Below are 18,658 nucleotides of genomic sequence, written 5' to 3'. Positions count from 1 at the left end.
ATCGGAACTTCCTGATATTACTTACATATTTCGGTCGATCCAAATGTGGGAATCTCGTCGTCGTCGGAGCAAGCAGCGCGGTAGGTGGGGTGAAATTCTGGATTTTCCACCGCCGCCGGCGGTCGAAAAATGTGCGACGCGGGAGATCGCCAGTCCGTCTAGTAGTCTCTCTTGTCGTTAGAGCGTGACGTGGTGGTTGTTGTGGGATTTCCCGTTAGTTCGGTCCGACGTCGGTCGTCAGAGGGTAAGTGCATACGGAAACGAAACGCATCGCGTTTTGATGTTCATATTCGTGCATCGGAATGTTAAAAGCAATATATTTTACACCAACGATCACACCTAAACACCACGGCAACGGCCATACCACGTTGAAAAGCACCGGTTCTCGTCCGATCACCGAAGTTAAGCAACGTCGGGCGCGGTCAGTACTTGGATGGGTGACCGCTTGGGAACACCGCGTGCCGTTGCCCCCCAACACTTTTTTGTTTTTTTTTGAAATCCATAGCAACCACCGAACCGATTTGTTTTTCGTGCAGGTATTCGGAAACATGCACAGACCCGTATAATGTAGATTCATAGCTTTAAGTACTAGATAATTAAGAAAACAATTTTTTTTGTCGATTAATTGTAAACAATTGCAGAATAAAAACTCGTCAAACGGTAAAGGTTGTCGTTCGATCACCGAAGGTAAGCCACGCGGGCAGCGGTCAGCACTTGGACGGGTGACCGGTTCATTATATTCCTTCCGTGAGTTTAACAAAGATAACATATGCAAATGTCGTAAGTGCGACGAGGAAGACGGCGATCTTTTAATGTAAAAAAAATATATATTAGGTTACGCGTACATGCCACTTTGACTGCTGCTTTATTTTTTTGGTTTTTAAATAATTAGAGATCTGAATTCAACATATCAGTTCTATGTTATAATGGACAGACAATGTTGTATTCTTGGCCCCTAACACGTTAAGACCAACATAAAAACTAGAATAACTTACCATTCGTTAAACGTTAAACAATTTCGAACCACGTTTTTTTGAGCTCGAACAAACTCATAACACAACACTCATTTATTAGTCACTGGACCATTGTAAAACGAGAAGAGAGAAAAACCATGCGAAACTATTTTTAAAACGAAGAGAATAAAGGTTTTAAATGGTAGGGCTGTATGACAGACTTGTCAATTATCGTGGGGGGTACGGCTGAGATTTATGACGAAATCGAGCGGCGCCGGCGGTCGGTCACTTTCACGAAAGAGGTCTAAACACGGGTCGTTTACGATACCCTCTGGTTACTAGAAAAGTTCTAGACAGATGTTTGTCGGCTTTTCGAGGTATTTATTTGTGAGTCCAAAGACTCAATGGAGTAATATCGGACTGAAATTCCAAGATTTTGCTGTGTAATCCAAAAAACTATGTTCCTCGTAACATTTAACGATGTGTTAATTCAACTATTATTTTAATTTTTCGTATACGTATTTATACTAAAAAGTACAGCGCTTCCAACAGTGAATTGTGAATTGAAAATGTTTCAAAGAAAGATCGATAGTTTTGAAAAAAATTACATATTAATAAATTTAGATAGATTTAGAAGTATACATTGCACTTACTTTTCAAAATTATTGTACTTCTGATTTGGTTGAAATAACATAATATGTAGCAGTCATAGTCTTGTGTACATTGCAGTCGCGGCTGGTGTTGGGTAAAACCTTTATTTTTTAGGGGGTCATTACCCAAATGACCTCATGGACCAGCCGTTCCTGTTAGGTTTTATATATCAAATTGATTCGTCTGTCTTTTTCATCATGCCTTCGAAAAGCGAGCTCCTGTTTCGCCAAAGTAACTGTGACGTCAATTAAATACGATAATAAAATTCGGTTTTTCCGAACTTATTGTGAGTGAGAGCAGTGAGAGCATCTTCTTTTCGTATCCCACCTCCACCCGGCGGCAGTAGTGCAGTGCTTATCAACATAATTACCGGCGTCTCGCCTCCACATTTTGACTTTTTTGTGTTTTATGTGTTCTCTAAGTCCAAAATTTTTAAATTTTTAAAAAGAGATTGCGGTACTATTCCTGTTGCTGAAATTATAATAATATATTTATTAATTTTTGTATTATATGTCTGTGTTATATTGTGTGAATTTGGAACAGCTATATCTAAAAGATATGCTTGCTTTTGTTGTTTATTTAAAATAATAATGTCTGGTCTGTTATGCTGAATGTGAATGTCAGTTAAAACTGTGCGATCAAAATATAATTTGTAATTGTCATTTTCTAAACAACTTTCTGGTTTATAAATGTAATGTGGTTGTGTATCCTTTAATAAATTGAATTTAACTGCTAAATTCATGTGTATAATTTTTGCGAATATATCATGACGTTTTTTATATTCGCTGTGAGCCAAAACGGTGCAAGATCTTGTATTGCAAATATAAAACCCTCAGCTCTTTAAAATATCTCCCATGTAAAGACTTTTGTTTTATATTTGCTATAGTGTCATATCACGAGCTCTATTGAGAAAATAATTTTTTAGTGAAGCAATTTGATTGTGTTGTAGAATTTCTAGATTTGAAAAACCCCTACCACCATTTTCGCGTGGTAAATTAAATCTTTCAACAGCAGATTTGGGGTGATGTTTACAAAATTTTGTAAAGAGAACTCTAGTTTGAATATTTATATTCTTTAAATTAGTTTTGGACCATTTTATAACACCAAAAGAATAGATTTAATTTGATTTGATTGATTAATACCTAAATATTTATAAAATTCTCCTTTATTTAAATTTTTAATGATTTCTCCTTCTTTAGTTATATATTCTAAATTTTCGTAATGACCACGACATATTGATTGATTTTCAGTTATTGTTAAGTTTTATGTCATCCATATAAAGAAGGTGATTTAATTTAATATTAATTTTATAAATTTTAAGAATTTTAATTAACCATGAATGTGGTACTGAATCATAGGCTTTTTTGTAGTCTATGAATTGTTGTTGCATTATTTTCCAAACGTTTGAGACTTAAAATATTCGTCAAATGTTCTTCTTTTTTTAAATCAGAATACCCCTGACAAATCCGAACATTTTGTTTTGCGGTAGATAAAAGTAAACATGGGCCAAGACAGAATATTAATATTCGGTGTGGAATTTTCCTGCGTTCTTGTTCATTTCTATCGAAGTGCTCACGAAAAGTTGTGAATATCAACACTTTGTAATTGTCGTAGTGAAAAATAAAAAAGATAGCTATGGGGCACAACTTATTTCGCACTTCATTAGAAAAGTAACAGTATTAAAATAAAAAAAATATTTTTCTAAATTTCGAACGTTAGGTCTATCCTGACCAGCCGCCAATTAGTGGTATTATTTTATTTTTTGCTGTTTTCCACAATAGTTATTTTTATATTAAATCATTGATTCAAAAAATTGAAATTAAAAATTCAAATTTTTGAAGGAACTCTGAAGTTTCAATGCAGTGACCATGTTGCTAGGTAACTAATAAAAAACAGTGCGTGAAATGAAAAACAGAAATAGTCGTATGCGTTTTGTATGGTTTCTATGGTTTCGATCTTACTAACAATGCAATGAAAATGACCCACTTCAGGCACAGATAACTATGCGTGAATTTCAATTTTTTGAATCAATTATATAAAAACAAAATTGATTTGGCGGCCGCTACACAAAAGTGGTGGGAGGCGAGAACCTGTTTCCGCCGGTCAATTTTAAAATTAATAAATTTTCCCTGGATACGTATTCGACTTATCCGGTACGAGTTATTTTTAAATTAACTTAATGGCCCGTTGCTCTTGTTCTTTTTACATTGAATATGCGATGTTTTGGCATCGTTAGCAATAGTACAATACTCACGCATTTTTAATCTAAAATTAACAAAACTTGAATGGATCGGGATTATCACACTTCTGAATTGAAGTTTTCATTCGTTTAAAATATAATTGATAGTAATACGTAATGCGGATTGCCTAAACGTTGCTTCCATCACGTCAACATCACACATTCACGTTCGCCCGTAGAAATGGCGTGATGCACACGAAATCGATCCAAAAAGGCTCATAATATTTGTGTCACGCGAATCTACGTCGAAAACTAGAAAAAAAAAAAATTCAATTCGAATTTCAATAATCGAAACGATGCGTCGTCGATACTAAACGTAGGTAGTAACTAAAGTGTGATCGGGTGCGATAAAAGTGTCCGTCAATAATCATCATCCGACAATCATTTAATAGACGAACGCTAATTGGCACTCACTCGGACGACAGAACCAGTCCAGACGGAAACCGGGGCGCGGGGTGGGTGGGTGGTTGTATGTCCGTGAATCTGTCCGGCGCGCGTCAACATTTCAGTTATCGTCGCGAGAGTTAAAACGAAAGGTGGTTAGTGTGAAAGTGACGTTTTTTCGTGGAGACACGTTACGAAGGGTGAGTACCTAATATAATATAAAACCAACCGAAAACCCACAATAGTGCCCCGGTTTATTATCGTGAATAGGTGTTTGGTAAATATTTTCTGTATTCCAACTAGCAAGTCTTTTATCAAAAAACTCCGGCAACATGGCTATTGTGGTATTGTTGATACCACCTAACTGAAGAACTTAGTTAATAACTAAGTCGACGATTTTATCGGGAAATTGAACGGAGAAACAAAAATAGCTCTTAGCGACAGTTGCCTGAAGTCGCAAATAACGGCGATTGACGAAATCACGTTTTTTTTATTTTAATTCCAATGAACAATACACAGGGTCACAATTATCTGTTATGTATTCTATAATGTTTTGCAAAGTAAATAATGTGAGTTGTCATGCGTAATATTAATTAGCTAAGTAATTTTTGCAAGTATTTTATGTCAGATATGCAATGTATAATAACGTAATGTTGCAAAGTATTTTAATTTTTATGCTAGGTAGAGATAATAACTCGACAATAACTCTTCTCTAATGAAAAAAAAAATAGAAAATGATTTAGGAACATAAAAAATCTCATTAAAACAGGAACAATTGAAATTAAAATAAACATAACATTCTGTACTAAAGTACAGTTTTGTTCACTCCTTTTTTCAAAGTCTTCTGTCCTCTCATTTGCACATACTGCTATTCCAAAACAGTGAAATTGTCTGTTTCAGGGAATCCTTAACGTTCCTTGCTAATGTCAACAACGTTTTCGATGAAACAAAGAGTCGGAAAAATGTCGGCTCATTGTATTCAATAACATACGCGACTACAAAACCATCTGTATCATTTGTAGGAATCGCGGTTTTTTCGATGAGAATTCGTTCTAATTTTTTCTTTCTTAAAAAAGCTAAGTAATTTTAATTTCACTAAAGATGAACATTTAGGCTATATGCTGGGTAATGCAAATCCATCAACCATCAACTAGGTTGTTCAGCAGATGTACGATTGTTTATTTGATTTCTTCTTCCGAAGAGTTGTATTCTGGCAAAATAGAAATTTATTCATAACATAACCTCAATCAACTAAATTATTTCGAATACAATAACCACATAACTACAAGTTGGATAGGCATGGGTGCAAAATACCGATAATGCATGAAACCTAATAATAATAATAATGACATAATAAAAGTTAATTAAAAATCGCTGTTTCACGTCTTTTTCTTTTTTGTTCGAGAGTTTTTGTGGTTCTGAAAAGAACCGTTTATAAATGTGTCGAAAACGAAAAACATCTATTTCGAACTGGTGTACTTGGTGACGGCTTTGGTACCTTCGGAGACGGCGTGCTTGGCCAACTCACCGGGCAACAACAGACGCACGGCAGTTTGAATTTCTCTGCTGGTGATCGTCGAACGTTTGTTGTAGTGTGCCAGACGGGAAGCTTCAGCGGCGATACGTTCGAAGATGTCGTTCACGAAACTGTTCATTATGCTCATAGCCTTACTAGAGATACCGGTGTCGGGATGGACTTGTTTCAACACCTTGTAGATGTAGATGGCATAGCTCTCCTTCCTCCTCCGCGCTTCTTCTTGGAAATGTTCTTCTGAGCTTTCCCGGCCTTCTTGGCTGCCTTACCACTTGTCTTCGGCGGCATTTTTCAATTCAATTCGATTCAACAAACTCGCGAACTGCTCTGACTCGTGTGCGTGCGTTAACTTTGCACCACCACCTTTCTGATAGGTAGTGTGTTCACCAGAACCCCACCTGAAAACGGGCTCCCACCAATCGTCACGTCCTATTCTCCTATCACGGAGGCTATAAATTCGAAGCACAGCTACCAGCTTTTACAATCGACGAGTCCCGTCCGTCAGTTTTATTACTTCTCGTGGTGTCTAACGAACGAACTTAAAATGTCAGGTCGCGGTAAAGGAGGTAAAGTGAAGGGAAAAGCGAAATCCCGTTCGAGCCGTGCCGGTCTCCAGTTTCCGGTGGGTAGGATACATCGTCTTCTCAGAAAAGGAAATTACGCGGAACGCGTCGGTGCAGGAGCTCCCGTCTATTTGGCCGCCGTCATGGAGTACTTAGCCGCCGAAGTTCTAGAATTGGCAGGAAACGCTGCCCGTGACAACAAGAAGACACGTATTATACCGCGTCATCTGCAGCTGGCCATCAGAAACGACGAGGAATTGAACAAACTCCTGTCCGGAGTTACGATCGCCCAAGGCGGTGTCTTACCCAACATTCAGGCCGTACTTTTACCCAAAAAAACCGAGAAGAAACCTTAAACGAACGATCGATCCATCTCCGTGGCGAAAACTCAAAATATCGGCCCTTCTCAGGGCCACTATAGCTTTTTTTTTTCGTAAAATGACCGATGCATCTTTTCTTTTTGTATTATTATCATTGCGGTCGTCAATTTGGCTGTATGAAGAAAGATTTACGACTGCAATGCCAAAAGGAAAGCAAGGGGTGTTTACGATCTTGGTACATTTATCAGGTAGTCCGTTGTTTCTCGAAAGAACATCATGTTTCTTTTTTTTCCTCTTATTTTTATTTTGTGGTTCTGAAAAGAACCGATTTTGTATTTCGTATTTTATTCTGGTTTTCTCGAACGGTGAAGAGCGCCAGGAAATTAACCTCCGAAACCGTAGAGGGTGCGTCCTTGACGTTTCAAAGCGTAGACGACGTCCATCGCTGTCACGGTTTTACGTTTGGCGTGTTCCGTGTAGGTGACGGCATCTCGGATGACATTTTCCAAGAACACTTTCAGGACTCCGCGAGTTTCTTCGTAGATCAAACCGGAAATACGTTTCACGCCGCCACGACGAGCCAATCTTCTGATAGCGGGTTTCGTGATGCCCTGGATGTTGTCACGCAGGACTTTGCGATGACGCTTCGCTCCTCCTTTTCCCAATCCTTTGCCTCCTTTACCGCGACCGGTCATCTTTTCAGATTATTTCAACTGACACAAAATACCTGCACACCTCGTCCCTAGGAAGTCAACTACCGCAAAATTTCAACTAACGGAGCCTTATATAGATTCAACGGTTCACCATCGACCAATCGACGAAGTCAGCCGTTGACTTTGTTCACGTATAAAAGTACAATTTAATATGGCGGAATTTTTAGTACCCGTTTACCTTTCGACGCGTGCACGTCTAACGATCGTCAGTTTTGTTTTTCATTCGTTTCATTCGAAATGGCCAGGACCAAGCAGACCGCACGCAAGTCCACCGGAGGAAAAGCCCCCAGGAAACAACTGGCTACCAAAGCGGCCAGGAAAAGCGCTCCCGCCACTGGCGGCGTCAAGAAGCCCCACCGTTACAGACCTGGTACCGTGGCTCTGCGTGAGATCCGTCGTTACCAGAAAAGTACCGAGTTGCTCATCCGCAAGCTTCCCTTTCAACGTTTGGTGAGGGAGATCGCTCAGGATTTCAAAACCGATTTGCGCTTCCAAAGCTCCGCCGTGATGGCCCTCCAGGAAGCGAGCGAAGCTTACTTGGTCGGTCTGTTCGAGGACACGAATTTGTGCGCCATCCACGCCAAACGTGTAACCATCATGCCAAAGGACATCCAACTTGCCAGACGTATTCGGGGTGAACGCGCTTAAATTTTTCCACATCGTGTTTCGGAAGAACAACAACATCCCGAGAAAAACGAAACACGAATTTTATAACAAAAAAATCGGTTCTTTTCAGAACCTCAAACCTTACAGGCAAAAAAAAAAAAATATATCGCCCTTCAACCGGAAATGAATAAAATAAAAATGTCAATAATCGGTCGGTCCTCTCGATTCGGGTTGGGTTGCGGTCGTTCGTAAAATTTTATTGCATCCTGTCATCACCTACCTGCCAGCTGATGCTATCTATTTTATTTGGTTTCGCCGTAAGGATAGTTTTATTTCTTTTTTTCGTCGTAGATTATCGTGTGGCCCTGAAAAGGGCCATTTGTGCGTGCCCCGTTGCCGGTAGTACGATGATGACGTCGGAACGAGGCACAGCCGAACGAACATGAGTCGAGTATCCATCCACGTTTCTCACTTTTTCCTCTTCGGCGAAGCGGCCTTTTTCACCTTGACAGGAATGGCTTTGGCTGTCTTGGGTTTGGGTGCTTTGGGTTTTTTAGTCGGACCAGCCTTGTTAGATTTCTTCGCTTTGGAAGGCGATCGGGGTTTCGGGGCGGCTCTAGTTTTCTTTTCTGCCGAGGAGGCGGCCGATTTCTTGGCTTTCGCTGCGGCGGCGGAGGCAGCGACGGCGCTCTTCTTTTCGGCAGCAGTCTTCTTCGCTTTGGGGGAGGCTTGTTTTTTGGCTGTCTTCGAGGAAGCCTTGTCGGAAGTCGTCGCGACGGCGGTACGTTTGGCGGATGATTTTTTCGTCTTGGATGCGGCGGACGAAGCGGGTTTCCTCTTGTCGGAGGCGGAGGCGACTTTGGCACCACCGGAGGTGGACGAGGCGAGCTTGAACGAACCCGACGCGCCCTTACCTTTCGTCTGAACCAGAGATCCCGACGCCACGGCGCCTTTCAGATATTTCTTGATGAAAGGGGCGACCTTTTCGGCGTCGACTTTGTAATTTGCGGCGACGAACTTCTTGATGGCCTGAAGAGACGATCCTCCGCGTTCCTTGAGTCCCTTGATGGCGTTGTTTACCATCTCGGATGTCGGAGGATGGGACGGTTTCGCCCTGGGATTTTTCGCTTTTTTCTCTTTCTTCGCGTGGGATTGAGGGGTGGCAGCGGAACCGGTGGTGACCGATGATGCTGTTTGATTTTCGACGTCGGCCATCTTTCACGTTAAAACGTTAAAAGTTAATAATAATTATTGAAAAAACACTTGCTCACACACGTACACTTCGAGCACCTCGTGAACGAGAATTGAACAAAAAAATTTTCTAAGTCTTTATAAAATAGTCGCCACTGCGGACGGAAGACTGAACGCGCACCGCGTCCGCCGTCGAAGAAATTGCAGGCCTCGGAATCGTTGCCCGCGTGATGGCATCGTCCTCTTTCCTCGATCACCATCGCCACCGTGTGATCAAGCTGGCCGAACTCGGTTTCCGAAGTTTCCCTGGAGATAGCGAAGTTCGTCTCGGAACGTCGGTGGGTTTCGAATCAGGTACACGCCCCTCCAACCACCAGCCCTAAATCCGGGTCGTCACGGTTTCGATTCGGGACCGACGGTTTACGTCGGCGGTGCGGGGTAGACGCGTCGATTCCGGGAATCCATATTTCGTTCGCCGAAATATTGGTCCATCTCTTCCCGGAATACCGCGCCACCTTCTCGATTTTACGACATCTTCGCGTCGCCAAACGCTTCCGAAACGGTCGAAGCACAGAAAGGACCTGGTGTTCGAACCGAGGCAATTCCGACAACAGGATGCCGCGAACCGCCTCTCCGACGTTCAGGTCGATCGTTTTCGGCGGAAGTTGAAACGGGACGAGTCGACGACGGGTCCCGTTGCCGTCCGGACCCTTCGGGACGGCCGAAAGTCCGTCGAGAGGATCATCCGAAAGGAGACGGTCTTCATCGTCCGACCGATGCCGCACCTACGAGTTTTCCGATATTTTCTTCGACGGATCTTCAGGTTTTCTTCCTTTCTTCCGTCTTTCTCTCTTCGTAATTTCGTGTCCGACCTGCGTCGTCCGAAGTCGGGGTGAAGATCGAAGAAAAAACGCCAAAAATAACAACTCGTCAGCCACGCACACCGCGTTCGAATGTCTAACGGTCCAACTTGGATTTTCGAAGATCGCCGAATCCGAGGGACGATAAATAATAATAATAATAATAATAATGGTAATAAATAATAATGTTAATAATAATAATAATGATATGATGATTATAACGATAATTATTATAGATAGGTAAATAGAAACACAGGTCTCCTCTCGAAAATCGGAACTTCCTGATATTACTTACATATTTCGGTCGATCCAAATGTGGGAATCTCGTCGTCGTCGGAGCAAGCAGCGCGGTGGGTGGGGTGAAATTCTGGATTTTCCACCGCCGCCGGCGGTCGAAAAATGTGCGACGCGGGAGATCGCCAGTCCGTCTAGTAGTCTCTCTTGTCGTTAGAGCGTGACTGTGGTGGTTGTTGTGGGATTTCCCGTTAGTTCGGTCCGACGTCGGTCGTCAGAGGGTAAGTGCATACGGAAACGAAACGCATCGCGTTTTGATGTTCATATTCGTGCATCGGAATGTTAAAAGCAATATATTTTACACCAACGATCACACCTAAACACCACGGCAACGGCCATACCACGTTGAAAAGCACCGGTTCTCGTCCGATCACCGAAGTTAAGCAACGTCGGGCGCGGTCAGTACTTGGATGGGTGACCGCTTGGGAACACCGCGTGCCGTTGCCCCCCAACACTTTTTGTTTTTTTTTGAAATCCATAGCAACCACCGAACCGATTTGTTTTTCGTGCAGGTATTCGGAAACATGCACAGACCCGTATCATGTAGATTCATAGCTTTAAGTACTAGATAATTAAGAAAACAATTTTTTTTGTCGATTAATTGTAAACAATTGCAGAATAAAAACTCGTCAAACGGTAAAGGTTGTCGTTCGATCACCGAAGGTAAGCCACGCGGGCAGCGGTCAGCACTTGGACGGGTGACCGGTTCATTATATTCCTTCCGTGAGTTTAACAAAGATAACATATGCAAATGTCGTAAGTGCGACGAGGAAGACGGCGATCTTTTAATGTAAAAAAAATATATATTAGGTTACGCGTACATGCCACTTTGACTGCTGCTTTATTTTTTTGGTTTTTAAATAATTAGAGATCTGAATTCAACATATCAGTTCTATGTTATAATGGACAGACAATGTTGTATTCTTGGCCCCTAACACGTTAAGACCAACATAAAAACTAGAATAACTTACCATTCGTTAAACGTTAAACAATTTCGAACCACGTTTTTTTGAGCTCGAACAAACTCATAACACAACACTCATTTATTAGTCACTGGACCATTGTAAAACGAGAAGAGAGAAAAACCATGCGAAACTATTTTTAAAACGAAGAGAATAAAGGTTTTAAATGGTAGGGCTGTATGACAGACTTGTCAATTATCGTGGGGGGTACGGCTGAGATTTATGACGAAATCGAGTGGCGCCGGCGGTCGGTCACTTTCACGAAAGAGGTCTAAACACGGGTCGTTTACGATACCCTCTGGTTACTAGAAAAGTTCTAGACAGATGTTTGTCGGCTTTTCGAGGTATTTATTTGTGAGTCCAAAGACTCAATGGAGTAATATCGGACTGAAATTCCAAGATTTTGCTGTGTAATCCAAAAAACTATGTTCCTCGTAACATTTAACGATGTGTTAATTCAACTATTATTTTAATTTTTCGTATACGTATTTATACTAAAAAGTACAGCGCTTCCAACAGTGAATTGTGAATTGAAAATGTTTCAAAGAAAGATCGATAGTTTTGAAAAAAATTACATATTAATAAATTTAGATAGATTTAGAAGTATACATTGCACTTACTTTTCAAAATTATTGTACTTCTGATTTGGTTGAAATAACATAATATGTAGCAGTCATAGTTGCGATTGTAGAAAAAATCTTGTGTACATTGCAGTCGCGGCTGGTGTTGGGTAAAACCTTTATTTTTTAGGGGGTCATTACCCAAATGACCTCATGGACCAGCCGTTCCTGTTAGGTTTTATATATCAAATTGATTCGTCTGTCTTTTTCATCATGCCTTCGAAAAGCGAGCTCCTGTTTCGCCAAAGTAACTGTGACGTCAATTAAATACGATAATAAAATTCGGTTTTTCCCATCTTCTTTTCGTATCCCACCTCCACCCGGCGGCAGTAGTGCAGTGCTTATCAACATAATTACCGGCGTCTCGCCTCCACATTTTGACTTTTTTGTGTTTTATGTGTTCTCTAAGTCCAAAATTTTTAAATTTTTAAAAAGAGATTGCGGTACTATTCCTGTTGCTGAAATTATAATAATATATTTATTAATTTTTGTATTATATGTCTGTGTTATATTGTGTGAATTTGGAACAGCTATATCTAAAAGATATGCTTGCTTTTGTTGTTTATTTAAAATAATAATGTCTGGTCTGTTATGCTGAATGTGAATGTCAGTTAAAACTGTGCGATCAAAATATAATTTGTAATTGTCATTTTCTAAACAACTTTCTGGTTTATAAATGTAATGTGGTTGTGTATCCTTTAATAAATTGAATTTAACTGCTAAATTCATGTGTATAATTTTTGCGAATATATCATGACGTTTTTTATATTCGCTGTGAGCCAAAACGGTGCAAGATCTTGTATTGCAAATATAAAACCCTCAGCTCTTTAAAATATCTCCCATGTAAAGACTTTTGTTTTATATTTGCTATAGTGTCATATCACGAGCTCTATTGAGAAAATAATTTTTTAGTGAAGCAATTTGATTGTGTTGTAGAATTTCTAGATTTGAAAAACCCCTACCACCATTTTCGCGTGGTAAATTAAATCTTTCAACAGCAGATTTGGGGTGATGTTTACAAAATTTTGTAAAGAGAACTCTAGTTTGAATATTTATATTCTTTAAATTAGTTTTGGACCATTTTATAACACCAAAAGAATAGATTTAATTTTATAATTGAATGTTGAATATGATTTGATTGATTAATACCTAAATATTTATAAAATTCTCCTTTATTTAAATTTTTAATGATTTCTCCTTCTTTAGTTATATATTCTAAATTTTCGTAATGACCACGACATATTGATTGATTTTCAGTTATTGTTAAGTTTTATGTCATCCATATAAAGAAGGTGATTTAATTTAATATTAATTTTATAAATTTTAAGAATTTTAATTAACCATGAATGTGGTACTGAATCATAGGCTTTTTTGTAGTCTATGAATTGTTGTTGCATTATTTTCCAAACGTTTGAGACTTAAAATATTCGTCAAATGTTCTTCTTTTTTTAAATCAGAATACCCCTGACAAATCCGAACATTTTGTTTTGCGGTAGATAAAAATAAACATGGGCCAAGACAGAATATTAATATTCGGTGTGGAATTTTCCTGCGTTCTTGTTCATTTCTATCGAAGTGCTCACGAAAAGTTGTGAATATCAACACTTTGTAATTGTCGTAGTGAAAAATAAAAAAGATAGCTATGGGGCACAACTTATTTCGCACTTCATTAGAAAAGTAACAGTATTAAAATAAAAAAAATATTTTTCTAAATTTCGAACGTTAGGTCTATCCTGACCAGCCGCCAATTAGTGGTATTATTTTATTTTTTGCTGTTTTCCACAATAGTTATTTTTATATTAAATATAAACAATATTTTTTCTATCATTGATTCAAAAAATTGAAATTAAAAATTCAAATTTTTGAAGGAACTCTGAAGTTTCAATGCAGTGACCATGTTGCTAGGTAACTAATAAAAAACAGTGCGTGAAATGAAAAACAGAAATAGTCGTATGCGTTTTGTATGGTTTCTATGGTTTCGATCTTACTAACAATGCAATGAAAATGACCCACTTCAGGCACAGATAACTATGCGTGAATTTCAATTTTTTGAATCAATTATATAAAAACAAAATTGATTTGGCGGCCGCTACACAAAAGTGGTGGGAGGCGAGAACCTGTTTCCGCCGGTCTCCGTTTATGACACAGCTGACGGAAATCTTGTTCTTTTTTTTTCGTTTATTGTTAATTTTAAAATTAATAAATTTTCCCTGGATACGTATTCGACTTATCCGGTACGAGTTATTTTTAAATTAACTTAATGGCCCGTTGCTCTTGTTCTTTTTATCGTTTTATCGTTAGCAATAGTACAATACTCACGCATTTTTAATCTAAAATTAACAAAACTTGAATGGATCGGGATTATCACACTTCTGAATTGAAGTTTTCATTCGTTTAAAATATAATTGATAGTAATACGTAATGCGGATTGCCTAAACGTTGCTTCCATCACGTCAACATCACACATTCACGTTCGCCCGTAGAAATGGCGTGATGCACACGAAATCGATCCAAAAAGGCTCATAATATTTGTGTCACGCGAATCTACGTCGAAAACTAGAAAAAAAAAAAATTCAATTCGAATTTCAATAATCGAAACGATGCGTCGTCGATACTAAACGTAGGTAGTAACTAAAGTGTGATCGGGTGCGATAAAAGTGTCCGTCAATAATCATCATCCGACAATCATTTAATAGACGAACGCTAATTTTTGGCACTCACTCGGACGACAGAACCAGTCCAGACGGAAACCGGGGCGCGGGGTGGGTGGGTGGTTGTATGTCCGTGAATCTGTCCGGCGCGCGTCAACATTTCAGTTATCGTCGCGAGAGTTAAAACGAAAGGTGGTTAGTGTGAAAGTGACGTTTTTTCGTGGAGACACGTTACGAAGGGTGAGTACCTAATATAATATAAAACCAACCGAAAACCCACAATAGTGCCCCGGTTTATTATCGTGAATAGGTGTTTGGTAAATATTTTCTGTATTCCAACTAGCAAGTCTTTTATCAAAAAACTCCGGCAACATGGCTATTGTGGTATTATTGATACCACCTAACTGAAGAATGATTAAAAAGATTATAAAGTTAATAACTAAGTCGACGATTTTATCGGGAAATTGAACGGAGAAACAAAAATAGCTCTTAGCGACAGTTGCCTGAAGTCGCAAATAACGGCGATTGACGAAATCACGTTTTTTTTATTTTAATTCCAATGAACAATACACAGGGTCACAATTATCTGTTATGTATTCTATAATGTTTTGCAAAGTAAATAATGTGAGTTGTCATGCGTAATATTAATTAGCTAAGTAATTTTTGCAAGTATTTTATGTCAGATATGCAATGTATAATAACGTAATGTTGCAAAGTATTTTAATTTTTATGCTAGGTAGAGATAATAAAATAGAAAATGATTTAGGAACATAAAAAATCTCATTAAAACAGGAACAATTGAAATTAAAATAAACATAACATTCTGTACTAAAGTACAGTTTTGTTCACTCCTTTTTTCAAAGTCTTCTGTCCTCTCATTTGCACATACTGCTATTCCAAAACAGTGAAATTGTCTGTTTCAGGGAATCCTTAACGTTCCTTGCTAATGTCAACAACGTTTTCGATGAAACAAAGAGTCGGAAAAATGTCGGCTCATTGTATTCAATAACATACGCGACTACAAAACCATCTGTATCATTTGTAGGAATCGCGGTTTTTTCGATGAGAATTCGTTCTAATTTTTTCTTTCTTAAAAAAGCTAAGTAATTTTAATTTCACTAAAGATGAACATTTAGGCTATATGCTGGGTAATGCAAATCCATCAACCATCAACTAGGTTGTTCAGCAGATGTACGATTGTTTATTTGATTTCTTCTTCCGAAGAGTTGTATTCTGGCAAAATAGAAATTTATTCATAACATAACCTCAATCAACTAAATTATTTCGAATACAATAACCACATAACTACAAGTTGGATAGGCATGGGTGCAAAATACCGATAATGCATGAAACCTAAAGGGCCTACTGTTCATCCAATATATTTACATAGCTTAAATAGCATGTTTATTTTTTATAGAAAAATTTTGCATTTCTCGCTTTCTTAAACTGTATGTAACATTTTTCATATTTTTTCGCTGTCATAATGACATAATAAAAGTTAATTAAAAATCGCTGTTTCACGTCTTTTTCTTTTTTGTTCGAGAGTTTTTGTGGTTCTGAAAAGAACCGTTTATAAATGTGTCGAAAACGAAAAACATCTATTTCGAACTGGTGTACTTGGTGACGGCTTTGGTACCTTCGGAGACGGCGTGCTTGGCCAACTCACCGGGCAACAACAGACGCACGGCAGTTTGAATTTCTCTGCTGGTGATCGTCGAACGTTTGTTGTAGTGTGCCAGACGGGAAGCTTCAGCGGCGATACGTTCGAAGATGTCGTTCACGAAACTGTTCATTATGCTCATAGCCTTACTAGAGATACCGGTGTCGGGATGGACTTGTTTCAACACCTTGTAGATGTAGATGGCATAGCTCTCCTTCCTCCTGCGCTTCTTTTTTTTGTCGCTCTTGGAAATGTTCTTCTGAGCTTTCCCGGCCTTCTTGGCTGCCTTACCACTTGTCTTCGGCGGCATTTTTCAATTCAATTCGATTCAACAAACTCGCGAACTGCTCTGACTCGTGTGCGTGCGTTAACTTTGCACCACCACCTTTCTGATAGGTAGTGTGTTCACCAGAACCCCACCTGAAAACGGGCTCCCACCAATCGTCACGTCCTATTCTCCTATCACGGAGGCTATAAATTCGAAGCACAGCTACCAGCTTTTACAATCGACGAGTCCCGTCCGTCAGTTTTATTACTTCTCGTGGTGTCTAACGAACGAACTTAAAATGTCAGGTCGCGGTAAAGGAGGTAAAGTGAAGGGAAAAGCGAAATCCCGTTCGAGCCGTGCCGGTCTCCAGTTTCCGGTGGGTAGGATACATCGTCTTCTCAGAAAAGGAAATTACGCGGAACGCGTCGGTGCAGGAGCTCCCGTCTATTTGGCCGCCGTCATGGAGTACTTAGCCGCCGAAGTTCTAGAATTGGCAGGAAACGCTGCCCGTGACAACAAGAAGACACGTATTATACCGCGTCATCTGCAGCTGGCCATCAGAAACGACGAGGAATTGAACAAACTCCTGTCCGGAGTTACGATCGCCCAAGGCGGTGTCTTACCCAACATTCAGGCCGTACTTTTACCCAAAAAAACCGAGAAGAAACCTTAAACGAACGATCGATCCATCTCCGTGGCGAAAACTCAAAATATCGGCCCTTCTCAGGGCCACTATAGCTTTTTTTTTTCGTAAAATGACCGATGCATCTTTTCTTTTTGTATTATTATCATTGCGGTCGTCAATTTGGCTGTATGAAGAAAGATTTACGACTGCAATGCCAAAAGGAAAGCAAGGGGTGTTTACGATCTTGGTACATTTATCAGGTAGTCCGTTGTTTCTCGAAAGAACATCATGTTTCTTTTTTTTCCTCTTATTTTTATTTTGTGGTTCTGAAAAGAACCGATTTTGTATTTCGTATTTTATTCTGGTTTTCTCGAACGGTGAAGAGCGCCAGGAAATTAACCTCCGAAACCGTAGAGGGTGCGTCCTTGACGTTTCAAAGCGTAGACGACGTCCATCGCTGTCACGGTTTTACGTTTGGCGTGTTCCGTGTAGGTGACGGCATCTCGGATGACATTTTCCAAGAACACTTTCAGGACTCCGCGAGTTTCTTCGTAGATCAAACCGGAAATACGTTTCACGCCGCCACGACGAGCCAATCTTCTGATAGCGGGTTTCGTGATGCCCTGGATGTTGTCACGCAGGACTTTGCGATGACGCTTCGCTCCTCCTTTTCCCAATCCTTTGCCTCCTTTACCGCGACCGGTCATCTTTTCAGATTATTTCAACTGACACAAAATACCTGCACACCTCGTCCCTAGGAAGTCAACTACCGCAAAATTTCAACTAACGGAGCCTTATATAGATTCAACGGTTCACCATCGACCAATCGACGAAGTCAGCCGTTGACTTTGTTCACGTATAAAAGTACAATTTAATATGGCGGAATTTTTAGTACCCGTTTACCTTTCGACGCGTGCACGTCTAACGATCGTCAGTTTTGTTTTTCATTCGTTTCATTCGAAATGGCCAGGACCAAGCAGACCGCACGCAAGTCCACCGGAGGAAAAGCCCCCAGGAAACAACTGGCTACCAAAGCGGCCAGGAAAAGCGCTCCCGCCACTGGCGGCGTCAAGAAGCCCCACCGTTACAGACCTGGTACCGTGGCTCTGCGTGAGATCCGTCGTTACCAGAAAAGTACCGAGTTGCTCATCCGCAAGCTTCCCTTTCAACGTTTGGTGAGGGAGATCGCTCAGGATTTCAAAACCGATTTGCGCTTCCAAAGCTCCGCCGTGATGGCCCTCCAGGAAGCGAGCGAAGCTTACTTGGTCGGTCTGTTCGAGGACACGAATTTGTGCGCCATCCACGCCAAACGTGTAACCATCATGCCAAAGGACATCCAACTTGCCAGACGTATTCGGGGTGAACGCGCTTAAATTTTTCCACATCGTGTTTCGGAAGAACAACAACATCCCGAGAAAAACGAAACACGAATTTTATAACAAAAAAATCGGTTCTTTTCAGAACCTCAAACCTTACAGGCAAAAAAAAAAAAATATATCGCCCTTCAACCGGAAATGAATAAAATAAAAATGTCAATAATCGGTCGGTCCTCTCGATTCGGGTT

The 18,658-nt window shown here is 40.0% G+C and overlaps 2 non-coding genes across 2 annotated transcripts; both read left to right on the top strand.

The window, feature by feature from the left end:
- Positions 1–350: 350 nt before the first annotated feature.
- On the top strand, positions 351–470 carry LOC138140974 (5S ribosomal RNA). The gene has a single exon (XR_011162876.1). It is a non-coding gene; the product is annotated as a 5S ribosomal RNA (ribosomal RNA).
- Positions 471–10,635: 10,165 nt separating this feature from the next.
- Positions 10,636–10,755, top strand: LOC138140973 (5S ribosomal RNA). The gene has a single exon (XR_011162875.1). It is a non-coding gene; the product is annotated as a 5S ribosomal RNA (ribosomal RNA).
- The last annotated feature ends 7,903 nt before the right edge of the window (positions 10,756–18,658 follow it).

This window comes from Tenebrio molitor, unplaced genomic scaffold (assembly GCF_963966145.1).
Source record: "Tenebrio molitor unplaced genomic scaffold, icTenMoli1.1 SCAFFOLD_685, whole genome shotgun sequence".
Lineage (NCBI taxonomy): Eukaryota > Metazoa > Arthropoda > Insecta > Coleoptera > Tenebrionidae > Tenebrio > Tenebrio molitor.
Note: the sequence above shows the minus strand (reverse complement) of the source record. Positions and strands in the feature narration are given on the sequence as shown.